The sequence below is a fragment of the Dasypus novemcinctus genome, chromosome 30, assembly GCF_030445035.2.
Source record: "Dasypus novemcinctus isolate mDasNov1 chromosome 30, mDasNov1.1.hap2, whole genome shotgun sequence".
Classification (NCBI taxonomy): Eukaryota; Metazoa; Chordata; class Mammalia; order Cingulata; family Dasypodidae; genus Dasypus; species Dasypus novemcinctus.
Genome location: NC_080702.1, coordinates 33,175,525 through 33,202,457, shown reverse-complemented (window position 1 = coordinate 33,202,457; position 26,933 = coordinate 33,175,525). Strand labels below are relative to the sequence as shown.

Here is a 26,933-nt window from a genome sequence, read left to right as displayed (position 1 = left end):
CTGGGCTAGAGTGCACTTACTGATATTGTACTATGGAACTATTGTGATTAGTAATGTAAGAAATTGTAGCATCGATGTGGAGAAAGTGGCCATGGTAGCTGCTGAGGGTAGGGAGAAGAAGAAGAGATATGATGTGGGGGCATTTTCAGAACTTGAAGTTGACCTGGGTACATGCAGGGTAAGAAAGGCATATTTGGAATCTGCATAGATGTTAACCTTGGCCACAGCCACAAGTTGTAGGGCTCAGGTAAGGGCAATTATTTTGGCTTTTTGTGCTGATGTGTTACACGGGAGAAGCTGGGCCTCTACTGTGGTCTCAGATGTTATTACAGCATATCCCGCTTACTGATCACTACTGTGAGTAAAACTACTCCCATCCATGAAGAACTCCATGTTGGGATTTGGTAGTGGCTGGTCTTGAATGTCCAGCTGGCTGAAATAAACTTCTTGCAATGTTTGCAAACAGTTTTCGGTTGGAATTCCTGGCTTGATGTGTAGCAGAATAGCAGAGTTCAGGGTTTTTACAAGTTCCAATTGGATGGATAGATTTTCACAAAATAGGGTTTGATATTTAATCAGGCCACTGTTGGTCAGCCAGTGTGTTCCTTTGGCTTATATGTTTGTGATTAATGCATGTGGAAACTAAAAAATATAGGTTGCCCAAGAGCTAATTTTATGACTTCTAGTGTTAGTATTGCTGCAGCTGCTACAGCTTGCAGTCATGAGGCTCCAGTGTCCAGTTGTTTGGATAGATAAGCTACAGGTCTTTGCCAGGAACCCGAGTATTGAGTGAGTACTAGTGCAATACTTCGGTGGTTATGAACATATATGTAGAAAGGTTTTCTGAGATCTGGAAGTCCAATGCTCGGTGCTTCCATCAGAGCTTGTTTAAGAGCATTGAAAGCATCCTTCTGTGGGATTAGTGAGAGCAGGTAGTCATTATCGCCCCCTCTTTTGGCTTCATATAAAGGGCATGTGAGGATCCCAAATTTGGGGATCCAAATGCGGCAGAATCCGGTTACTCCAAGGAATTCTTACAACTTTTGGTGGTTGTTGTGTTCAGGGAGGCAACAGATTGATTACTTTCTTTCAAGTCCCCATTCATGGAGCCGCTGCACTCTTTTATAACCTAGATATTTGACCTGAGGTAGGCAGATTTGGGCTTTTTTCTTGGACACCTGATAGCCCTTTTGTTGCAGATGTTTTAAAAAGACATGGGTTCCACCAGCACAGTCTTCGTAGTTGGCACTTCCAAGGATGAGGTCATCTACATATTGGAGGAGAAAACAATTATGTCCTTCTGGTTTAAAGGATTTGAGATCACTGGCCAGGGCTTGTCCAAAAAGAGTGGGTGCATTTTAAAATCCCTGAAGGAGTTGTGTGCAACTTAGGTGCTGGTTTTTGTTGGAGTTCAGATTGTCCCAGGTAAAGATGAAAATCATTTGACTCTGGAGCACTATTTGAATGCAGAAGAAGGCATCTTCAAGATTCAGTCATCAAAAGTAGATTTCCTTTGAGCATATCAAGCTGGGGAGAGTGTATGGATTAGGGACTACAAGATATAGAGGTATTACTGCTGAGTTGACTGCTCACAAGTCCTGGACTGGGCAGTAATCCCCATCAGCCTTTTTAACTGGGAAGAGTGGAGTATTCCATGGAGATTGGCATGGTCTTAGGATGCCTTCATTCAGCAATCTCTAAATATGTACCAGACATTTTCTTGCCCTTCAGGTGAAACTGGATATTGCTTTATGCTAATTGGACTGTGTGTGGGCTTTGTTTCAATAATAATTGGAGGAATGTCATGTGCCATCCACTTTGGGTTGCCTTCTGCCCATGTTTTGGACACATCTTTGAAGGGGAGCTGTGTGGCCATAGATTGGCGAGCTTCCCTGAGGCCAAACAGTCTCATTCCTCCTGCAGAGGGTGGGTTAGCACTATTTTTGGAAGGTTTGGTGGTCTAGTGTTACTGTGGATTGCCCCATGGCATTAAAGATAATTTGAGCCTGTAGCTTAGACAGCAAGTCTCAACACAGGAGGGGGCACTCTGGGAGATATAAGAATTCATGAATGATGTCCTAACCCCCAATGTTGCAGGTCCTGGTATGGAGAAATGGTTGCTGGGAACTTTTACCAATTGCCCCTATGATAGTGGCTTGTCTTTTTTATAATGCCTGGACTAGGTTGGGCATTACAGAGTGCTCAGTCCTAGGGTTGACCATCATATGTATGGAGAAACCCCCAATTTGGACTCCAACCATAGGCTCTGTGGGGCAGAGAAAATAGGAGCGTGGTCTGTCCTAATAATAACAATCAGAGTCTTGTATTCCTGCAAGTCCAATGAAGTGATTTGCAGGTCTTCCTTCTGAATTTTTGCTAACTGAATATTTAGTTTGTGACATTCCCCTAGCTCTCCTGGCTAATGCTTTGGCTGCTTATTTTTCAACAATGTGGTAGAGTGACCAGCTAGGACATTCCTGCTACCAATGACCACCTCCCCACAGTATGCACAGTGATTTCACCCTAGGGGTGGGCGCCTCTCTCTTCTTGAGGTAGGGGTTTCCCAGTTTATTTCGCTTGACACAGGATTGCATCCATTGATGATTGTTGCTGGGAGAAAGCCTACTTTTTTTTCATCTTCCGGTTCACTTCCCTCCTGGTCTCTACATCACGGTTGATGCAAACCTTGGTGGCTATTTCCAAGAACTCAGAAATATTCTTTCCAGTGAAGCCATCCAACTTTTGTAGCTTTCTGGGATGGCAGCCAGTGATTGTGCAACAAATGATGCATTGACCATTGTTTGGCTTTTGGGAGCATCTGGGTTAAAGACTGTGTAGACACAAAATGCCTACCACAGTCTCTCATAGATTTGAGCCAGACTTTCATTGAAAGTTTGTAGGACTTCAGTGGTTTTTGCCATGTTTACTGCTTTTTGACTCCCAGCTTTAAAAACTTCAACTATGGTCCTATGGAAATTTTCTAGTCAGTTGAGGCCAGTCGTGTGATTGGGATCCCATTGGTGGTCCTTGACTGGGAACTGGGTGTGGGCATTTTGGTCACTGTCCAAGGTTCCCTCAGGTGGGTGCTCTTTGAGGCAGGTTATAGCCCCTTGTGTGACCCACATTCTTTGTTCAAAGTTAAGTAAGGTCATAATGAGTTGTTTACAATCAGCACAGGTGGGTTTGATGGACTGGACAAGGTCAGCCCTGAACTGAGGCTTCTCCAAGCATGGTGGGGTATGGCTTTTCCAGTTAAATTAGTCCATTGTAGTCCAGAGCTGGTACACATATATATGGTTTCCCCCTTGAATCTGGCCATCTGCATCATAATAAACTTGAGTTTGGGCTTCACGGAGTAGGAATGACCTTCTCCCTGCTCCTCCTTCCTCTGAGGCTCCCCATGATCTGAGTTGTTGTTTTTCAGGGACTCCTTCCTGACTGATGGTCAGCACTGGGCTGCCAGGGGCAAATGTCTGTGTGGGCAGCTGTGCTGCATTTCTCAGTGCAGATGATGACAAAGACAGCTGTGATGATGGAGTGGGTGCACCTCCTGATGCAGATTGCAATAAAGGCGGCTGTGGGGATGGTGTAGGTGCATTCCCTGGTGTGGGTGGCGATAAAGGCACCTGTGGGAATGGTGTGGGGGGTGCACTTCTGAGCACAGATGACAACAGGGGAGCATTACTTAGGGAAATTGGCTCACCTCATTCCTTATCATGGCCCATGTAGGAGCAATTGCATAGGGTGGCAGGAGGTAATTTTCATTTGGCCCTTCTAGAATGGCTGGGTTGGCACTGGATTTGGGGCATACTTCCTCTGGAAACTTTGCACAGTGCTTTTTTGGCTTGGTCCCTGGGACAGCTCTTCTGGGTTTTTGTATTAGGCAAATCCTGGCTTCTTTAGTTGTACCTTCCCTAACCAGAGTGGATTTTGACTTATAACATATTGCCAGGCATCAATGTAGGGGAACTAGTCAGGGTGCCATGGTTTTCTGGTTACTGTGTTGTGAACTTTATGGATGATCTGGGGGTCAAAAGTGCCCTCCTGGAGCCAGTCCATGCCAAAAGTTGGCCATTCTAATTCAGAAAGTATTTTAAGCTCTCCTGGCTGGAACTTTATGATAAATACTTTTCTATGGAATACTTGGGGAAAGTTTTTTAGCATACAACCTAATGTGATCCTACTTTGTGTGTTTCCCATGTTTCCACCTTGTGCCCATGCTGCACAACACTCACTCAGCCTAAAGCTTCATCCATTTCCAGCTACCGGCCTCTCAGGATCTTATGGTACCTCTTAGCCTTAGCAGGTCGGTATAAATCCCCAACTCAGAAGAGGGTCCCCTTGCAGTGAGGCCATCCAAACCACCCTTGACTAGATGAGTTCACCACAGAACCATGTATCAGGACTCTGTGATGGCCCTGCAGAAGTGTGTTTCTGCATCTCACTCAGCCTCCACAATCACACACACACAACCATCCCTTTCTTTTCTTGGACCTAGAGAAGATGGCTTCCTCTCTTTTCCTAAGGAGTACTGGGGTCTCCTCTCGAGAGCTGATCAGATTCCTGTCCTATTTTTTTCAGAATGATGCTTTTCCTGGGTTTTGCCCCTGGGTGTCTTACATTTCTGGTGTGCAGAACTCTTTGCTTCATTCTCAAGGTCCCTTGAACTCTCCAGTGTCTCTCGGTTCTCCAGGAGCGCTCTAGTGGAGTCCCAACCTCTTTTGAAACTAAAGGAGAGTTCAGGGACACCCAGGGCAGGGTTCACCTGAGCTCTCCCAGGCTACTCAGAGATGTCCTGGGGGCCAATCAACTGTTGCTGCCTCTGACCTTCTCAGTGTATCCAAGATGAGCCCCCAGAGATGTTGTAGTAGAGAGAAGTCGGGTGTGCATGATATTGAAGGACAGGAGGCAAGAATTCTGAGAAGAAAGATGTGTTACAACTTGCCAAACTTGGAATACACTTGTCCTAATAAAAACTGAGCCCTGAATAAGAATTTTGGGTTCTTTTTATACAGAGGATGTAGGAGTGGGGAGTCAAATGGTGCTTATATGCAAAAGGAATTTTTGTTAGTTTCTTCAAGTGTTTTATCTGAGTATCATATAGGTTATATCCTCCAGGTGAACTTCAATTAACACATATTCTCCACATTCCAGGTAAGCTTTTAGCATGAACCCTCCATATTCCAGTTAATCTTTAATTAACACCTCCCTGAATATCCAAAACCTCTAGAGTTTATTCTTTTCAGTTGGCTTTCCAGGGAACTAGGCATACTTGAATATAGAATAAGTTTGAATTTATGCACAGGCTATATTAATGTGAGGCTGAGTGTATAAATTAGGCCCAGGGTTGACTCAAGAACTGGCTTAAGTACCAGGGGTAGAGACACCATTTTTATTAAAACTTGGGTTCATGCAGAGGAAAAGAGTCACTAGACTGGACCTGATCTTGAAGGTCTTTTAATGCTGGCCTAGGAGGCATGTATTTCCTCTGGAAGTCATTAAGTCATGACCTTCATCTGGTATCCATGTGTGGTTTAAAGCAGAATGATCACAGACCCTACTAGAAAAGGTAAAAGGAAAGAGAAGTGATCTGAATTATTGGAAGTTTTGTGTAGAGGAATACTGGCTGGTGTTTGGCAGCTACTTCAGGGTTTTATCTCAAATAGAAGGCAAAAACAAACTATTTTGAAGCAGCATATTTGGAATCCAACAGGGGAGGGAAAGGAACAAGAATTAAGGCAAAGCAAAATAGGATGATGCATTGTCCGCCACTTCAAGGAATAAAAAGGATTAGTGCCAGAAAAGTGACAAAGCCCAGGAATTTGTTACTTCTAACGATTAAGAGAAACAGCATCACATGATAATTTTCTTCTACAGTACCTTCACAAGTGTTTTTGGAAATTCAATAAATCCTGAATTCAATGCTAATATTTTCTTGTTTGTTTTATTGTGTTATACTTTGGCACTTTGTCAGTAATCTGATCTTTATGGTTCCTGGAGAAACTAATAAATCCTTCATAGTCTACAAACTCACCACAATGTATTCATGGGTGGCTTGATTTTTATTGGCTCTACCTATCACACATTGGCTATATTTTAAATGGAAAAAAAATTCTATCATATGTTTTGGAAATTCCTCCTACATTATTTCTTCAAATGTGGATTTTCAGTTATTCACTCTGCTTCTTCCGGCTCAAACATTTTTAGTGCTGCAACTACTCTAGAGAAAATCTGTAAATCTTATTTTCTTAAAATTTTTCATCTCTTTCATACTCTATTGTGAGGTCTTGATAATTTCCACAGAAATATGTCTCAATTGTCAAACATCTGATGAGTATGTTCAGCTCAGGTAAAGATTTTGCTCTTCATATTTTAATTCGATAATTTATTTTGACCAGAATATTCATTATTTTCATGCTCTCTACTTTTTCTTTATCATATTTATTTGTTCATGAATTGTATATGCCTTTTAAAATTATTTTTAACTGTATTTTTTGAATAAACATACAACACAAAAAAATGTTGCCTTTCTACACATGCCTCTTCTGTCACTTTTACTTAACCGATATTTCACGCTAGGGTTGGTTTATCCTCAGAAGACTTGAACCTCTGGCCTGTCCATGTGCCAGCTGAGCCCTGAGCCTCTGTAAATCCAGAGTCTTGCAACTCCTACCCTCTGATTCATTGGACTTACACAGGCCAGTTAACAGGGAGGTGAAGATGGTCAACCACCAAACAGGGGAACTGAGAGTGCCTACAACTGCAAGCAGGAGAAATGCATCCAGCATCCATGTGGAATCTAAGGCCTTCTTGATACTGGGGTAGAGTGGACATCACCATCGCAGGGTCCACAGGATGGAGGAATAAAATATGGGTTAGAGTGGACTTAATGATATTCTACTATGGAAATATTGTGACTAGTAATGGAAGAAATTGTAGCACTGATCTGGAGAAAGCAGCCATGGTAGTTGCAGGGGGTTGAGGGAAGAAGTGATGTGATGTGGGGGCATTTTCAGGACTTCTAGCTGCCCTGAATGATGTTGCAGGGAGAGATGCTGGACATTATACATCCTGCTACAACACACTGTGTAGACTGTGGGAGAGTGTAAACCACAATGTGAACTGTTATCCATGTGGTGCAGTGGTGCTCCAGGGTATGTTTGCAAAGTGCAATGAGTGTGCCACGGTGGTTGAGGGGGTTGTTGAAGTCAGAGGATTGGGGTGGAGGTTGGGGGTATACGGGAACCACTTATATTTTTTAATATAACATTAAAAATAAAAATAAATAAAAAAGGGAAAGAAGTATATGAGGTTCCCATATAACACACACCCCAGCCTAACTCTTCCCACATCAATAACTTCATCATTGTGGCACATTCATTGCATTTGGTGAATACATTTCATAGCATTGCTGCACTGCATGGATAATAGTTTACATTGTGGTTTACACTCTCTCCCAGTCCAATTAGTGGGCTATGGAAGGATGCATAATGACCAGCACCTGCCCATGCGATATCATTTAGGACAACTCCAAGTCCCATAAATGTCCCCAATCATATCTCAAAGAAGCAAAGAATGTTATGTGTGAAAAGAAACAAATCATATGAAATAAAAGGCATACACCTCTATCACATGCCTCCATAATGAGCTTACTTATATTTCATTTAGATTCATGTTTAAATTCACATTAGTTATATTTTTCCTAAGTGAATTAATTTCCCATTTGTTGGCTGCCAAACTAACTTTATTATTAATAATTTTCCTCATGTGCACTGGAATATTAATATGCTATCTTAAGTATTAAAACTTCTTCTCTCTCCATTGAGGATTCACTCCTGTGTGCATCAATGAACTCTTATGAACCTTTAACACAGAAGAAGGATTTTCATAAATATTCAAGTATAGTTTTTTAAAATTATAATCTCAGTCCTCTGTGAACTGTTATTTTTTTAAACAAATCAATTGTATTGTCATGTATTAATAAAACTTAAATTCATTCAAAGTGTACAATCAATGGTATTTAATGTCACATATTTGCACATCCATTACTTCATTCATTCTTAAGCACTCTCATTATTCCAATAATAATAAAAAATAAAAACAAAAAGCAAAATCATGACCTCTCCATCTTTCTATGCTTCCCGTCATACACAGCTACTCTTCCTTTGAATTCTTTCATTATATTTGTATTTATGTTTTGTAAAACTGTCTTATAAATAGAATATACTGTTATCTTTTACTTATGTTTATATTTTGTTCTGTGTGGTCCCCCAGTGTCTTATTTTTTTTTTCATTTTATTTTCAATGAACTTTTAGGTTACAGAAAATTCTCTTTGAAAATATAGGAAATTCCCATTTCTTCCAACCCTTCCCTCTCTCACATTTTCCCCTATTATGAACATCTTGTAACACTGATATAAAGAGAATTGTCACCAGAGGTTCTGAAGGGAGGGAGAGGGAAGAATAGGTGCAATATTGGTCAATTTGGAGACATTGGAATTGTTCTGCATGAATTTGCAATGACAGATACAAGCCATTATAAATGACAAAACCCATAAAATTGCATGGTGCAAAGTGTAAGCCATAATGCTGACTATAGCCTGTGGTTTGTAGCAATTCTTCAATATACATTCACCAATTGACACAAGTGTTCCACACTAATGAAAGATGTTATTCATAGGGGAAAATATGAATGGGGGAGGTAGAAGAGCCATTGATAGCCCCTATGGTTTTGCTCTTACATTGCTATACTCTAAAACTTCTTTAAAAATAAAGTTAAAAAACTACAAGCTCATTGAAAACTGTATTTATACCTAATTCAGAAAATTTCAACACTTTCACCTTCCTCTCCGATTCTAGACTTATCACCTTTCTGAGCAAATGCATTGCTCTACATTCATAAACATTTTCCAAAGTCCCACGTCAAAAGTTGGAGTCTCAATTCCTGACCCCACACTATTCCACATTAGCCTCCTTATCATATCTAGAATCAAACAGCAATTTCTTGGAAAACTAGAATGGTAGAAATTTCTGTTACAAAGCCAGGAATTAAGAAGGGAAAAATTATATTACAAGGTAGGTCTTCTTAAGTCCATCATGTATTGGGAAAGGGGATATTTTTCCTCAATATCACCAGGGAAGGGCCACCTGGATATGACTACATTTACATTTTGATAGCTCTTTCTGCCAATTTTGAACCCTTGGACCACAAACTTCCCATTAATCTTTGGAATAATATTCATCCCTATATATCCTCAAATATTGAAAGGAACTTACCAGCATCTAAGACTGCAAAATAGCCACAGTCGTGCACAGTGACATGTGACCTTCACTCCTACCTGAAAGGAAAAGAATAAGTCCTTGTTGTCTGTTTGTTTCTGGGGTTACAAGAGCTCTAGCAGCCATAGCCTAAGGGGTCATTAATTATCTCTAGTCAGAGAAGGCAAACTTGAGTGTGGTAGGCCATAAATTTATGTGTATTCCCACAACTTAGAACTCCTTGCCTTTACCATTGATTCACTTGTAAGTGATGTGCCCACCTAATGGGCACATCTTTAAATTCCCTTTAAAGTCAGTTCCCATAACCCCCCCCCCCCCTTTTAATACCAGGATAATAGAAATCTATAGTTTTTGCATGTGCCATAGATCTTCAATGTGGTAGAGTATGTGGGGTGCTTTCCAGCTACTTTTCTCTGTCTTATGTTGAGAAAAGACAAGAGTTTCCAATATAAGGCCATGCTCCCACAAAAATGCAAATATTAGAGGAAAGCAATCTGGACGTGGAGGAATGGATCAGTATAACTTGCTGATCTATGGGTTTAAGATGGTTTATAAGGACTGAGGTGTAAATACATGTGTCAATTTTAGTAATTCAAAATGCACATTTATTTCTACATTGTTCTTAAGGTACTGGTTTGTGAGTTTTGATTTTAGCATGACTGTCTCTTATCCAGGTACAGATACATTGCCATGTGGGTGACACTGATCAAATGAAAGGCAGGCAGACTTGGGTCTGCCATATAGTATATGTTGTGTGGCTACACTGGGACCTATGTATTCTAGATGCCCATCTCTACGGACTCTGGAGTCCATGATCCCAGGATGCTCTTCCTAAAACTTGACCAGCATAAGTCCTTCATGACACAGCATTTTTCTGATGGGATCGACACTAGTTCATTGACTACACCTGCTGCACTGACAAGGTTTAGGCTAAAACTTCCTGGAGAGGAGGTGGCCCCTGGAGCCTTATTGATGAAATCATAGCACCTATGGGTGAAGAGGATAATCCAAACATGTTTTCAACCATTGATTTTCACCTGGGCACAGGACCTCAGATGCAGAGCCTAAGGGCAAAATATGTTCAGTTCCCCCTATTGTCTTTGAAGATATGGAAAAGCTTAGCAAAAAGAGGTCATTGGAGAAATCAGATTCCCCTTTCCAGGTCATAATAATATCCTGCACAAACACACACACACACACACATATATGGGTATATCTATCTATCTATCTATGTCTATATCTATACACATATCTGTTTGTGGATACAGGTTCCATTTCAGCTCTGCCTGATGAATACTTTGCACACATGTAAAGCTTTGGCTGTGATTCATGGAGACACTTCTGCGATGTACCCACTGATTTTTATTTTCCTGCTCCTTCAGCTTCCCCTCTCTGCGAGGCGATTAACTGATCCTACCTGCTTCCACAGAATGAAACCCAGTGTATTTAAGGATGGAGAACTGATTATAGGTGGCTTTTTCCCCCTTTATACATTTCTAACAAATGATGGGATCACCCAGCCTACAAAGGAAGTCTATTTACAGCAGTAAGTGATTTTTCATTCATTTTCTGCATTGTTATTTGGTTGAATGCTGCCTAGGCAATTTGCTGATGGCTCGATCAACATTCTCCACATTACCTGCCCTCCCATTCGCACCTGCTACCCACATCCCAGAATGTGAGTAATTTATTTTGTTTCTTCCCACTGCTATTTTTTCTTTGAAAGGGGAATGAGAATATTCTATTTTTCTTCCTTTTAGTTTCCATGACTTTCCCTCTTCCAGTGCTGAAATCCAAGTGAGACAGCCCTCTCCAAAAAGCTCCACTCTCCTTGCCTTTCCTCCTGACTCTGCTGCCACAAGCAGTGGATCAAGTGTTATGTCTTAGAAAACCTATCCTTTGGCATTAGAGTTTGGCTAAAAGGTTTCAGGTAAATGTCTGTTCCCCAAACAAGGGTTTGCTAATTATTCTTTCCCCATGAGGATAGTCACTAATATTCTTACCAAAATGACCCAGGTATCTGTGTCCCCCATGCATGGACAGATTTCTTACCGTAGGCATCTGGCTACTGTTTGAAATATCTCTGTATCATCACCCCTCAGGCTTCATTCATGCCTCCTCGAACAGGCTGCCTGACCAGGTATAAGAGGTGAATGCTTTGTGAGCTATTTTCAACTCCAGCTTGATTCTGATTCATGGGGGCATTTAAACTACCTCCGTTTTTAGATTTCTGTGACTGCCAGTTCTATATCTGATGGTGTAATTAATGAATTGATAAAGTGACAATTCAAGGGATCATGTTTCAAAAAAATTGATAAAAAGAAATTCAGGAGATTCCAGCAGATAGTTTCTGCTCATGTGAGAAGAGGGGACTTCACTCAGTAAAATGATGTGTTAATGCTTTTTGAAAGTGCCTGAAGCATATAATTTGCAAGCAGTTCCACAAAATTTTGACAGGGGATGGAAGGGTTAGAAATTTGGGACCTCTTTCTCCTTCGAAGGACTTTGCAACTAAATTTTCTGTCTTTACATTTCTGGATATTGTCTGCCTATCTCTTCCATTCTTTAATACTCCTCCAATGCTTCCTTGCTTATTTCCTCTCCATAATTTTTCAAAATATATTTGTCCCATTGTCATCAATGACTGATGCGCACACCTCATTCTGAAGGATGCTGCTGATTGCTGCCTTTTAATGCAGGAGTAGAGCTTGGCTCATTCAGGGACATTTTGAGCTGAATTTCCTGGGGTAGGAGGCCAGATTTTCTCATCTGTCCCAACTTGCTTTAAGAACCCTATAAGGCTGAGGGAAAGAGTGGTGTAATGCCTGACAGAAGAGGAGGCACTAACTGCTTTTCTTCTTACACTCTGCTATCCACTCAAACCACCTCAGGGGTGGCAATTTGCCTTTCAGGGCTTTGGCCATTTTTTTATTCACATCTAGGGCTTCTCTCTTTTTAAGAATATTGTTGTTAATGGAATTAACAAGAGCATTTTCATTAAAAATTCATTTCATCATTATGTTGTTGCTAGTTTTAAATATTTTTCCATAACATATCTTTAAATATAAAACAACATGAAATTTCAGTTAAAGTAAAATTTAGGTATATTTTCTTTTATTTTGAGTGCCTTTCTGGCCATGTCTCCCTAATCTACAGGTTGATAAATAGATGTGCTTATTCTACTACTTTGTGGTTCCTTTGAGAACTGGAAAGATTTTGCCTCAAGTATGTAGTAGATTACTTCGTTTTATATTCCAAAATTATATACTTTCATCACTAATGAAACAGTTCATTATTCCAAGACCAGCTTGATAATGCGTGAAATAGTCACTTAAACACAGATTGGTTCTCTATTTTCTGTCTTCCAATGCCATTCCCATTCTGTTTAAAATAATGTGCCTAATAAATATTGCAATTATTGGTTTCTCTGTTATATTCTCCCCTTAGTGTTCTCAATTATTTCAATAATTTCCTGAACTTACCATATTTCCAGAAACCTCAGACTGTATTAACATTAACGTTATAAATGTCTCAATGATTTTTAAACATAGTTTTATATACCACTCAAATATTCCAAATGATTATTGTGCTGCCGTCACCAACATCCATTACCCAAATGTGTACATCATCTCTAAGAATATATCCATGCCCACTAAAAAATAATTCCACCTTCTCCTTCACCTCATCCTCTGTGCCCTGGTAACTGGGAATCTACTAATTGTGCTAACTTTTTTTTAAACAATCAATTTTATTGATACATATTCATGAAGCATACAATTCATCAAAAGTGTGCAATCAATGATATTTGTTATCATCACATATTTCTGCATTCATTACTTCAATCATTATTAGAAAACTTCATTAATTCAATAATAATACTACTAAACTTTCATAGAATATTTGTAGACTATTGACGTAGGTGTAATATTTTGGGGGACGTACGAGGGATTGTGTGTGGGACCTCTTACATGGAAAGCTTGTGCTCAACCACTGAATTAGACTTCCCTGTTTGTTATACATTTACATTCCTCAGTAGAGCTTTGTGGTCTTGTTCACAGGTAACAGACAAATTGATTTACAGGTAAATTTACAGTGCATTTATTGTTAAAATATGTCTTAATAATATCAATTACGAATTATATTAATTTTTACTTGTATAAAAATATATAAATGAAATTGCCCAATATTATACCATTATTAATATTAAGAATTTATTATTAATCAACTGCTACCATATCTGTTTCCTATAAAGCTTAATAAATTATTGATATTATATTTAAACATTGTTAAGAATTGTCTATATATGATTGACTACTTCCTTATCAATTACAAATACTTTTCACATTTTCTCTTGGGTTTCCCATGTGAACCTCTTGCTTCCAGCAAGATTGTGGTTTGCTCCTTTCTTTCCATTCTTTTTTGCCTGTTATTTTTTTGCATTAAGTAATACGCTGTCAATGCCAGTAAGGTACAAGGCAATCCTGGAATTAACAAACCTCATCCTGCCCTTGATTTTAAAGGTAATGCTTTTTGTTCAGGGATTCTTCAAGCACAGGGCATCCCACAATACATGACGCATATGACATTCTGCATCAGCAAACTTGGCTAATGGTTTTGGCTCATTCAGATCCTGAATGGGGAGAGTATTAGACTGTGCTGATCAGCCGCTGTGTGGGGGTGATCCTTCCATGCCTGACCTTCAGCCACCTCCAATTTTGATTCACTATCTTTGCATTAAGCAAAGTCTAAGTTCTCAATTTAAGTGCATTTTTGTTTTGTGTTTAATCATATTAAGAAAATACTCTTCTCCTAAACAAATACATTCAGTTAGATACTCAATGTTGTTTAATGCTTCATCTACTTATTTGAGTGTGTACTTTTTTTTTTAAATTTTTTTATTTTTTATTGACTTTGTAATAATATTACATTAAAAATATATATGTGAGGTCCCATTCAACCCCACCCCCCCACCCCCCTTCTCCCCCCCCCCCCAACAACACTCGTTCCCATCATCATGACACATCCACTGGACTCGGTAAGTACATCTCTGGGCACCTCTTCACCTCATATACATTGGTTCACATCATGGCCCATACTCTCCTCTATTCCATCAAATGGGCCCTGTGAGGATTTACAACGTCCGGTGATTACCTCTGAAGCTATCATTGCAGAAAAGTGAAGACTGATAAACTGTTACCTAATTCGCTAATAGTACTTTTTTATGATTATTTCATATTATTTTCTGCTTGGGATTTGTCACGGCTATGGTGCTCCTTCTTTTTCTATATTGTGGAAGAGATTCCTACTAGATAATTCATTTTTTTTCCATAGGGACTATACCATCCTACTTCCTTGTAAAATGTGTTTATAAGACACATATAAAGAAAAATGAAAACTTGAAAGCCAAAGTGTGTAGCTCTAAAGATACCCTAGATTACAAAAGTTAAATCCATAATTAACCAGAGGTAAGTATATGTATATCTGGATGAGGATAAAATGCATCCTTAGGAATTGAGCGGTAGGTACATTCATAATAAAAAAAGGTTCAAATCTTCACAAACAAATAGCAATTATTATAAATATATAATATCCTCAAACAAACAAATAATGAAACAAGGTATAAACAAGGCATCATAGTGAAAAATTTCAATATTTCTCTCTAAAATGACAACATATATCTACTAAACATAAATTATGTTTGAAAAATTTGACAAGTTTGATTGATTGAGCATATGTGGAAACCTGTGTCCAACTGTTGAAATGTACAGTAAGCGATAGCTATTAGTGTGTTAATCAAGCTTGTGAAAAAGACTGTTTGTAATGGATGCAGGAGACTTTTGTTCTTCTTGGAAATTCAGTTGCCAAGTAAAAATATGAAAGGAATTTCATTTGTCCTGCAAAAGGGGCTATTAATAAAGGAAGTGGAACTGTGCACAAATCAACAAGATGAAAAGAGTAAGGGTCATATGAAGCGAGTACAAAGGAAGATCTGAGATTAATTGTTAATGTTATTAGGATTGTAATATTTTGTTTAAGAAATGGTTAAGAGACTTCCTAGACATCATGACACCTTTCCCTTTAGTACACTACAGTGTTTCCAGTCCTGTTAGGTATAGGTAAGGATCACCTTGCACTTCATCAGCTTTCTTCTCCCAAATATTCCTGCCTTTCATGATTCTTCCTATTCGGTGCTCTGACATTCTTCCCAGTATGTCACCATTGGAAGAGGGCATGTCCACAACTTGATGGGGTAGAATCTAAGGCTAATTGATTATCAGTCTTCTTGTGGACACTTCTCACCAAACAGATATTATGCCCCTCTGCCTCTCTCATCCAATTCTGCTTATGCTGTGGACCTGAAATTTTGAAGAGATATACCCTTCAGTTGGAATTATTCTAAACTCATGACAATTATCCTGCTATTATATAAACCATTTAATAATGTGTTAATGTGAAAAAATAATTCTTGTTTCCTGATATAAAGAATAAATTAAAAATTCTTTATGAATTTTTTCACTCATTACACTTTCCTTTGTAAACAGTATCATCTTCTTCCAAAGATGCAAAATTCAGTCATAGCCTTCAAATGTCTTTTAACTCTTTTAGGATTAGCTGATTTCCAAGGCTTCAGAAGCACTAATCTAGAATGAGTCCATTTTTGCGTTCATCCTTAATTTGGTCATTTTATTGACTTTGAATAGAATCATGATTTGAGTCTTCTGCCTAAATATAACTTTGCATTCCATACAGGTTTCAGACCAAGAACTACCAGTATGTTCTGGCCTTGGATTTTGCTATTGAAGAGATCAACAGGAACCCCCATCTTTTACCCAACATTACTTTGGGATTTGATCTGTACAATTCACTACACAGTGAACAGAGGACATTGGAAAATCCCATGATATGGCAATCAGGGCTGGGCAAGGACATTCCTAATTACACCTGTAGGAAAGAGAGCAAGTCTGTAGCAGCCCTGACAGGAACAACATGGGCAGTTTCTGACCAGATTGGGACACTGCTGGAACTCTACAAAATTCCACAGGTGAGCCTCATTAGATGGGAGGGAAGATAAATTAATGTTTCCTTTGCTAATTTCAGGGACCTTAAAAGAAAAGGTCAAATGAAGGAATTGTGTTTACTCATGTCTCAAAGGGTACAGCCAGTACACAGTGACATGATGGGATGTTCACATGTCATTTTCTAGAACATATGTGAAACCAAGTGAGTAAGAGCCAAAGGAGTTTCCTAGACCATTGAGACTGGTCAAGTAGCTTCCAATATGTTCTCAGGGATTGGGAGATTATTAGAAAGTAAGAAGAGCAAATATTTCCTTTTTCCTGTTTAAAACATTGTTTAATGAACCAGTGAGTAGGATTTACAACTCTGCTGAGGCTCAGGGCCCAGCTGCAATTTGGTCTTTCTTGAGGTTCAAGTCTCCTGGATATACACCAACCCCAGTGCCAACCACAGGTGCAGTAAAAGTGACAGAAGAGGCATGTGTAGAAAGGTCACATCTGAGTCCACCTCCATCACACTGAGGAACACAAATTCCAAAATAGGGTCCACTGACAAGGCACTGAACTCCAGAGTCAGCTGCCATGGTCATAGTCCTGTGTGTCTCTATAGCCCTCAGGAGCACCAGTACCTGGAGTTGTATCTACTTACCCAGGTCAGCTAACAGGGAGGTTGAAGTTGGTCAACCACCACAAGTAGGAATTGAGAGTGCCTACAACTCAAAGTAGGAGAATCACATCCATCAACCATGTGAGATCTGAGTGCCCTCTTGATATAGAAGTGGAGTGGATTTCACCAATCCAGGGTCCACAGGATGGAGAGGTAAAATATGGATTAGAGTGAGCTTACTGGTATTCTACTACAGAAATATTCTTACTAGTGATGGAAGAAACGTAGCATTGATCTGGAAAAAGTGGGCACTATAGTTGCTGAGGTCAGGGAGAGTGGAAGTGAGATGGGATGTAGGGGCATTTTGGGGACTTGGGGTTGTCCAAAATTATATTGGAGGGACAGATGCTGGACATTAATATCTTGCCGTAACCACTGAATGTACTGGGGGGAGAGCGTAAACTACAATGTAGACTCTAATCCACATGGTGCAGCAATACTCCGAAATGTATTCACCAAATGCAGTGAATGTGCTACACTGATGAAAGAGGTTGTTGATGTAGGAGTAGTGGTGGATTGGGGTGTTGGGTGTGTGGGAATCTCATATTTTTTAAGGTAACATTCTATGTGATCTATGTATCTTAAAAACAAAAGACAATTTAATAAAAAATAATACATTGTTTAATATTCATCAGGGCTGATTTTGTGCTTCTGACCAATCTTCTTTCTCATACCGGCTCTTTCACGCCTACCTTTAGCTTGCTTTTGGCCTCTATGACCCACAACTGAGTGATGATGGCAAGCGGTCATCTCTTTATCAGATGGCCCCCAAGGACACAACTCTGGCCCTTGCAATGGTCTCAGTGATGCTCCATTTCAGCTGGAACTGGGTGGGACTAGTCATCTCAGAAGACAATAGAGGTGTGAAGTTTCTATGGGACTTGAGAGCAGAGATGGACAAAAATGGAGTCTGTGCAGCCTTCTTGGAAATGATCCCTGTCACTGAGAGGGCATATTCTTCAAAAGACTGGCAATATCATTTCCAGATCAGAAAATCATCAGTGAATGTGACTGTCATTTACGGTGACTCCGACTCCCTAATGGGATTGAGCTTTTGGAGATGGAGACTCTTAGTTTTAGGGAAAGTTTGGGTTACAACCTCACAGTGGGATTTTACCACCAGTGAGAGAAACTTTTTACTTGACTCACTCCATGGGGCCCTCATTTTTTCACACCACACTGCTGATATGCTTGGTTTCAAAACTTTCATCCAGACAGTTAAACCTTCAAAATACCCGGAAGACTTTTACCTCACTAAATTGTGGTACATCTCTTTTAATTGCTTGGTTTCTGAATCTGACTGTAACACTCTGGAGAATTGTCCTCCCAATGCCTCCTTGGAGTTGCTGCCTTGGTGGCAGTTTGACAAGGACATGAATGAAGGAAGTTATAATGTTTATAATGCAGTGTATGCTGTGGCTCAGAGCCTTCATGAAATTCTTCTTCAACGAGTAGAAATACAGTCAGTGGAAAATGGATTCGGACTGGTGGTTTACCCTTGGCAGGTAATACCTCTTCCATTGAACAGCATGTGTATTTCACTACATGTCATAATCGTAAATTTCTTGGAATGCAGCATAGGCTCAAGTCAGGAAGTTTTGGGCTGTCTCTTGAAAAGTGCAAGAGATGATTTGCTTGTTCACTGTCTAGGAGGTAAATCTAGCCCTATGCAGAAGTGGTAATGAACAGGAAGGTGCCAATGGCAGGGGGGGAAGGAGTTATTAATCAATGGCAATGCTTCTTGTTACTAAGGCCCTCAACTTTCTGCCCACTTAAAGTTTTATTATAAAATACCTAGACCACTTCCATTGAACAATTGCATGACAGCAGGGACAAACTAGTTTTTGAATTAGCTTTAGGCACTTTGTTAGATACTGTATATAAATTATATCATTTAATTCTGCAAGCTCTTCAGATATTGATGGCTTTGCTTGGGGAGAATTCAGTTAGCAATTGAGAGTGTTTAGATATGATTCTTCTAATAATGTTTGTCTGTATCCCACACTCACAGATTGTTTTCATCTCGTTGTATTTGGAGTTTTCCCCTGAAACTTAATATTTTATGCTATCACATTTTAGTCCTCCTTAAGGTTTCTTTTTTTTTACTTAATTGAATGTTAATAATAAAATTGCCTTAGGAAGCAGGGATTACAGAGTATCAGGGATGTTCTTACCTTGGTGATCTGTCCTTGATCAGAGGACACACTTCCTCACAGGTGTGTCTCTTTTAGCTTCAACCATTTCTAAAGAACATCCAACTTAACAATCCTGCTGGTGACCCAGTGTATTTTGATGATGAAAGGAAATTGGAAGCCAGTTAGGACATTCTCAACTTTTGGAATTTTCCAGAAGGTTTTGGACTTAAAGTTAAAGTAGGACAATTTGACTCAGCTGTGCCACGAGTTCAACAATTGTCTATATCTGAGGAGGTGATAGAATGGGCCACAGGATTTTCAGAGGTGGGTAGGACCCAATTACCATGCGTAGTATTACAACAAAATATCAAAAATCTTGTCATAGAGATTGTAATAGGCAAGTTTCTCTAAGGAAACAGAATCAACAGGAGGTATCTGTGAATAGTATGAGATTCAATAAAATTCCCTCATGTGACCATGGGGATGGCCAAGTCCAGATTCTGCAGGCAGGCTGAAAACAGGGGCTCCAATGAAGGTCCCATGAAGGCCCTTGATCAGTTCCCAGGAGATGCTGCCTGTCCAAACAGGAGCTGGGAAGTTCTCTCCAAATCCTGAAATCAATTCCTCTTTTAAGGTAGTCTGATTGTAAAAACCTTATTCATTGTTGACAGAAATCTCCCTGGTGGATTGTACATGTAATCAGTCATTTATGCAGTTTATTACATGATGATTAACATCCATAAATATCCTTTATAACAATTAGCCCAGAGTTTACTTGACCAAACAGTGACCGTGTTAATACATTAACCTAACCAACACAGAGGCTTTATACCCTCCTTCCAGCTAAGTACATGACCGGATTATTAGTTTAACCACTTACCATTTCACTTGATAAATTTTCTCACCTACTATCCAAAGGGTGGAAAAAGAAAACATTTATTTAAGATACATATCTAAGTTATTATATTTCATACCATGTTATAAACCTGATATCTTATCAATTAATTTGACTTCGGTATTTGAAATTTAAATTTGTTGGTGCTCCAATATGCCAACAATCTAAATACTGATGAATTAAAGATTCACTGTTAAGAGCATGTTTCTGCTTTCTTCCCAGACTCCCAAATCTGTATGCAGTGAGAAGTGTTTTCCTGGATTCAGGAAAACCTTTCAGGAGGGAAAGGCTGCCTGTTGTTTTCTTTGCACTCCCTGCCCAGAGAATGAGATTTCCAATGAGACAGGTAAGTTTATGCCCACAAAAATGTCCCCAAATCTCCTTTATATCCCCAATTCATACAAGGTATTAGAAAGAATCTGGAGGACAACTACAGAAACAAAATTCTTCCTTCCTTTGTATAGTATTTCATTTTTACAATAAAAAATATTTCCCTTTGAAATGACACCAATTCTCTGCCCAGAACTAGCTTAATTGAGTCATTGTTCAGACACATGTAAGGCCAAATAGTCTCTAGGAATCCCTTTTGTTGATACCACAAAATTAATACACCTTTCCTCGCTCTCTTGGAATTTAGTACATGGTGTTCCAAGTACCTGATTTCCATATTGAGTGAAAGCTTGTTTAGATTATATTTATGTAATGTGTTTAGACCTTCCTCAGTTTCTGTGCCTAAAACTGTTCATGACACAGAGCAGCTGCTCAGAATGTTTGGGAATGATTTTAGAAATATTTATTTCTATTGTGTACAAATGAAGATGACCTAACTTACCCTTGATGAGGAGTTTTAGTTTTCCCTCTCCTCAAGTTCCCAGATAATTGGGGAGAAAAACATAGACTTTTTTGGTCCATGCTTAAAGCACACAGTGAATGTTTGAACAGGAACCTGTTGACCCGTACCTGCATTGAGAGGACGGGTCTCATGGGTTCTTCAGAGAGGCAGGAAATTAGTATTATGTAAAATGAGTGAAGGGAGGAATAAAATCTTGGCCAAATTATTTTAAATGAAGAAAAGGAAACCACCACTGCATATAATATTCAGAGATTCAGAGCACCGGAAAAGAGTTTCAATGTGACAGGATCACACAGAATATTGAGGATGGGGTTTGAGATATGATGTAGAATAGTCTTTAATATTATTTTCATAGTATAATTAACATCTTGAAATTATTCTTATTCATGATATTAAAATATAGAATCTCTTCTATGGTGGTAAATTTCTAAGATTCTTTTGGTGATTAATATGCAATTTAATTCCCTGAAATGGTTACTGTTGTTTCAGTTTTTTGAGACATGTTGTTCTGATGATATAACCTGGCATTTAGTCAACTTGGGAAAATGATTCAAGTACACATTGGTTATAAGCAAGTTTGAGTAAATGCTCCTCATGCACATGTAAAAGAATAGTATATCTACAAAGTCAATTCTCATACATTTGGAGATTAAGAAATACACTATTAAATAGCCCACGGTTTAAAGTAAATAGTATGATAGGATTTATGAAATGGTTAAAATTGAAATTGCCACATTTCGTGTCTTATATGATAGGGCTAAAGGTGTCTTCAGAGACTAATATTTAATGTTAAATTTTATATGCCTATGTGTGTATTATTAGTATGCATATTTAAATATAAAAAATCTGATGTTTAAGTATCACAAACTAAAATAATAACATTAGAATAAACATAAAGAAAGTGGAAGATTGAAAATAATAACTATAAAAAGAAAATGTAATAAAAGACAAATATGAAAGGATAAAACTCAAAGCTAAATCTAATGAAAGACAAATTGTTAGGTAATGATGAATTGATAGAATAATGAATTAAGAAAATTTGCATAATAAACAGTGAAAAGATTTAAAAGTGGGAAATATGTACAGAAATATTAAATCATAAAAGGATAGTAAAAATAACTTCATGCCAAAATATTTGAAAATTTAAATGAAATTCTCAAATTCCCACAAAAATAAAAGTTACCATAACCATCCCAAGAAAAATGGAAAATCTGAAAATATTCATATCCGTTTGGGTTTTAAACCATAGTTTAAAATGACATATCTACTAAAAAAAAAGGGGAGACCAATGACTTCACTGAAAAAGGCAACCAAACTTTCAAGGAAAAAGGATCCTTATCTACTCAAACATTTACAGATACTAGGAAAATCTGGAAAAACTGCACATTTAATTTTACGAGAAGTGCTTAACATTGATACCAAAGTCTGATAACATTGCTGTAAGCAATAAAATAATGGGTCAATTTTGCTCTTGAGCCTAAACTCATATTTGCTGAAAAGAAAAGCTGCTATCCAAATCCAGCTATATAACATAAAGAACTTATTGTGATGAAGTTTATTTTATGCAAAATAAATCAGTACATGAGCACCTTGAAAAGGAGAAACCATCATTTCAAAAAATTCAGGAAAACATTGAATAAAATTGAGAATCCATTCATTATTTAAAAACAAACAACAAAACCATTGCTTACCAAATTGGAAATAGAAGGGAACAACCAAAGTTGGATAAAATGTGTAAAATAGTTCTAGCCAGTGAGAAATCATTCCTAGCATATATATGCTTTTACTAAATCACAAGAGAGACAGAAAATACATCATTAAAAAGGGCATGGCTTGAGCACAAGCTCTTACCTCAAAAAAAGCTTGAAATGTGCAAAGCACATATGAGCTAGTGTACAGAAATTCCAAACAAAAGTTATAGTGAAAAAGCTCAAAGCATCCCCCATAATAGCAAAAATTAAACAACTTCCATGTCAAGGGTCTAAGGGAACATGGTACAAGGAAATGAATGTTGATTGCTAAAATTTAAACTGGTGTAAGTAGTTGGAAAAGTGGATGGCATTATTTAGAAAGATGAATATTTATATAGCATATGACCCAGTAATGGAGCATCATATTTGTACTGGATGTCTAAAGATGCTCAGAGCAGCACTATCAATAGTAATCAAAACGCATAAACATTTAATCATCTATCACCAGTAAAATGTGTAAATAAAATATGATGTATTAATATAATTGAAATCTATCCAGCAGTATAAGTGAATAGTTTTTACTACTTCACACCCAAAAAAGATAACTGTATTTTAAAAATATAAAATAACAATTGTTGGAGAGGAATCATAGAAATTGGAATTCTAACGCCTGTTTGTGGGAATGTAATTTAGTTCAGCCACTGTGGGAAGCATTATAGGACTTCCTTAAAAATTGAAGTATAGAATCACCACATGACCTGGCAATCCACTTCTAGGTTTATATTAAATGTGAAAAGAGGTTCTCAGAATGGTAATTGTGTACAATATTTATAGAAGCATTATTCATAATACAAACGTGGAAATAATGCAAGTGTCCATCAAGAGCTAAATTGATAAAATATGGGACATACACACCACAGTACATTATTTGGCAACAAGTAAAAAATGAATTTCTGAGATATGAGGCTAATTAAAAGAAACTTGTAAATATTACACTATTGAAATATGAAAGTTAAAGAAAGAAAAAATATTGTACAATATCTTATAAGAGAGGTCTAGAAGTACCAAATCTGCAGAGTCAGGAAGTTGAGTAGACGTTACTAGCAGATGGGTGCAGAGTGAAGAGAATGAAGGTTTAGCAGACTAGAAGTGTTAGAAAAAGAAAACATATCTGCATACTGTAACATAGAAGAATATCATATAAATAATATTGAGTAAAATGACCCAAGCAGAAGTAATCTATGTTAGAAATCAGCAAGGTAGAATCTTCGAAGATGTGGGAGATGTAATTATTTGAAGAAGTTAGGAAAGGAGCTTCAGATGGGCAGCTTAGTTCCAGTTTTTGGCTTTTATATTGTTACCCATGTGTTTCCTTCTTCATAATTCATAAATCATGCAATTATAATATGTGCTCTTTATGAGTATATGTTAACCACCAGTGAATATATTTCTAGAAGAAATATATCTCTAAGAAGAAATCGAAACTCAACACTAAATGAAAAGAGGAACTCCTATCCAATTGAAGGTCTGAATGTTGAAAGAAGGTCAGAGTTCTAAGAGAAAGTTTGAGGGAAGAAAAATAAACAGATTATAACACACACTTTTGTGAATTCAATGCAAGTTGACAAAAATGAATAAAAGTATCCAATGTGTTTCTTTCAGGGACTTATAAATAAGTTAAAATTACTGAACATGATCTGATGACATGTTGCTTTTCTTACCAGATATGGATGAGTGTGTGAAGTGTGCAGATCATCAATATGCAAACAGTGAGAGAAATCACTGCCTCCAAAAAGTTGTGACCTTCCTGGCTTATGGAGACCTTTTGGGTATGGCTCTGGTCTGCACAGCTCTTTGCTTCTCTTTTCTCACTGCGGTTATTCTTGGGGTCTTTGTGAAATACCGAGAAACTCCCATAGTCAAGGCCAATAACAGGATCCTCAGCTACATCCTTCTCATCTCCTTCAAGCTCTGCTTCCTCTGCTCCTTACTCTTCATTGGTCGCCCAAACACAGCCATCTGCATCCTCCAACAAATCACATTTGTAATTGTGTTTACTGTGGCTGTGTCCACTGTTTTGACCAAAACAATCACAGTGGTTCTGGCATTCAAGGTCACTGCTCCAGGGAGAAGGATGAGGCAGTGGCTGGTTTCAGGGGCACCTAACTTTGTTATTCCCTTTTGCTCCCTGATCCAGATGACACTCTGTGGCATCTGGCTGGGAACCTCTCCTCCATTTGTTGATAAAGATGCACACTCTGAGCCTGGTTATATCATCATCGAATGCAATAAGGGCTCAGCCTCTGCCTTCTACTGTGTCCTAGGATACCTGGGCTGCCTGGCTTTTGTGAGCTTCATTGTAGCTTTCCTGGCCAGGAACCTTCCTGACACCTTTAATGAAGCCAAGTTCTTGACCTTCAGCATGTTGGTGTTCTGCAGTGTTTTGGTCACTTTCCTCCCTGTCTACCACAGCACCAAGGGGAAGGTCATGGCAGCTGTGGAGATCTTCTCCATCTTGGCCTCCAGTGCTGGATTACTAGGCTGCATCTTTGCTCCAAACTGCTATATTATTTTCTTAAGGCCAGATAGGAACACTCACCATGGGTTATGGAATAAAACACATTCTGGGGGCAATAAGTCTTCTTAAGTTTTATCTCATTTGGTTACTAAAACAAATAGGGAGACTGATGAAAATCTACTCCATGCTTGCATTCAGGTATTAGATATAAATATAATGTAATTTACCATCAATTAACATATGAATTTCCTACATTCTCTCAAAGTGTTCAGGAACACATCTTTCAGCCATCTAAATTTTTAACTTTAAATTACATTTTTGTTTCCTCGTATCAAATACACTGATGAATATGGGTACTCTGCATTCATTGTGTGTATAATTACCAAATTTACAGATATTCTCCCACTTTGTTTTGCACTTCTGTTTTCCTAATTTCCCTTATAAACACTATCAACATTTCCTTTCTTTCATCTCTTTATGGTAGTCTTAGTGATCCAATACCATTTATGGACTATTCCTTATTATCTCCCAGATTTCCATGACCAGATTTTAAGAATAATAAATTCTTACGTATAAACAACTCATTTTTCTGAACTCCCTAATGTATTTATTTGACTTTTCCCCTCTTGAACAAAAACCACAACTATTTACTATGCTCAATATGATTACAACATTTATTTTATACTTGATAATACATTTCCTTGCTAATTTCAGCACCTTTTCTGGATTTGTTGGAGAGAATAACCTGAATGTGTCTAAGTCACTCAAAAGCCTGTCTGGCAGAAATGCTAATTGTAGAGAAGATGATCTAAAAGAGACGAGATTTGTGTTCTCCTTTCTAGCTTCTGTAAATCCCAGTTCTGATCATACAGCGAATGCTGGAAGCTTTATGTGCTGAGCATTAGCTTCAGAAATGCAGTGTGTTGGATGTTTTACTCTGATTTCAAGAAATAATCATGGAATATTATTCCATTTTATTACTTGTAAAACTTATGTTGTACTATGTTCACTTTGCAATTCAGAATCTTACTTAAATTATGGGTCCTAATTAAGAACGTATTTTAGAGTTGATTTCTAAGAATATCTGACTTTTTTTTCTGAGAAAATAACATATTCTTCTTTTCCAATTATTGAAAATTGAATTACTTACTAGTATCAAGTAACTCAGAATCAAATTTGATTCTCAGCCTTAGCAAGTAGATCAAAGGATTTGAATCATTTTCCATCCCATTGTATTGAATTTCTCTTTCTCTTTTATTAGCCAAGTATGTAAATTTTGTTGAAAAGAATGGAGGAAAGAGAAAGTCAAAAAGAGAGAGAGAAAGGAAGGGAGGGAGGGAGGAAGAAAAGGAAGGAAGGAAGGAAGGAAGGAAGGAAGGAAGGAAGGAAGGAAGGAAGGAAGGAAGGAAGGAAGAAAGGAAGAAAGGAAGAAGGGAAGTTAGGGTGAGAACTCTATTGTAATTAAAATCGAATTCATTTTTGAAGATGCAACTTTCTGCCCAAAGGAAATACAGTGATGATGCTGTTTAAGATCCTTTCGTCTTACTCAGATTGTTAATTTTCAAAGAGCCTTTTTCAAGATCGCTATCTCTGAGATTTCACATAAAATGTAACGGATCTGCCTTATAAGCCTAGACCCTATTTGGCCTTTGAAAAGTCACTTAATCTCCTAAACCTCAGTATAATACCACCTGTCATGCTTATCTAATATAAAGTTCTATGTGGATCAAAAAAATTGATGACTGCCTTTTTAAAAATATATTTATTTATTTATTTATTTCTCTCCCCTTTTTCCCCCCCACCTCCAGCGGTTGTCTGTTCTCTCTGTCCATTAGCTGCGCCTTTTTCTTTGTTCGCTTCTGTTGTTGTCAGCGGCAGG

At 38.2% G+C, this 26,933-nt stretch overlaps 1 pseudogene; it reads left to right on the top strand.

Annotated features, from left to right (window-relative positions):
* Positions 1 to 91: 91 nt before the first annotated feature.
* On the top strand, positions 92 to 25,183 carry LOC131276760 (vomeronasal type-2 receptor 116-like; annotated as a pseudogene).
* The last annotated feature ends 1,750 nt before the right edge of the window (positions 25,184 to 26,933 follow it).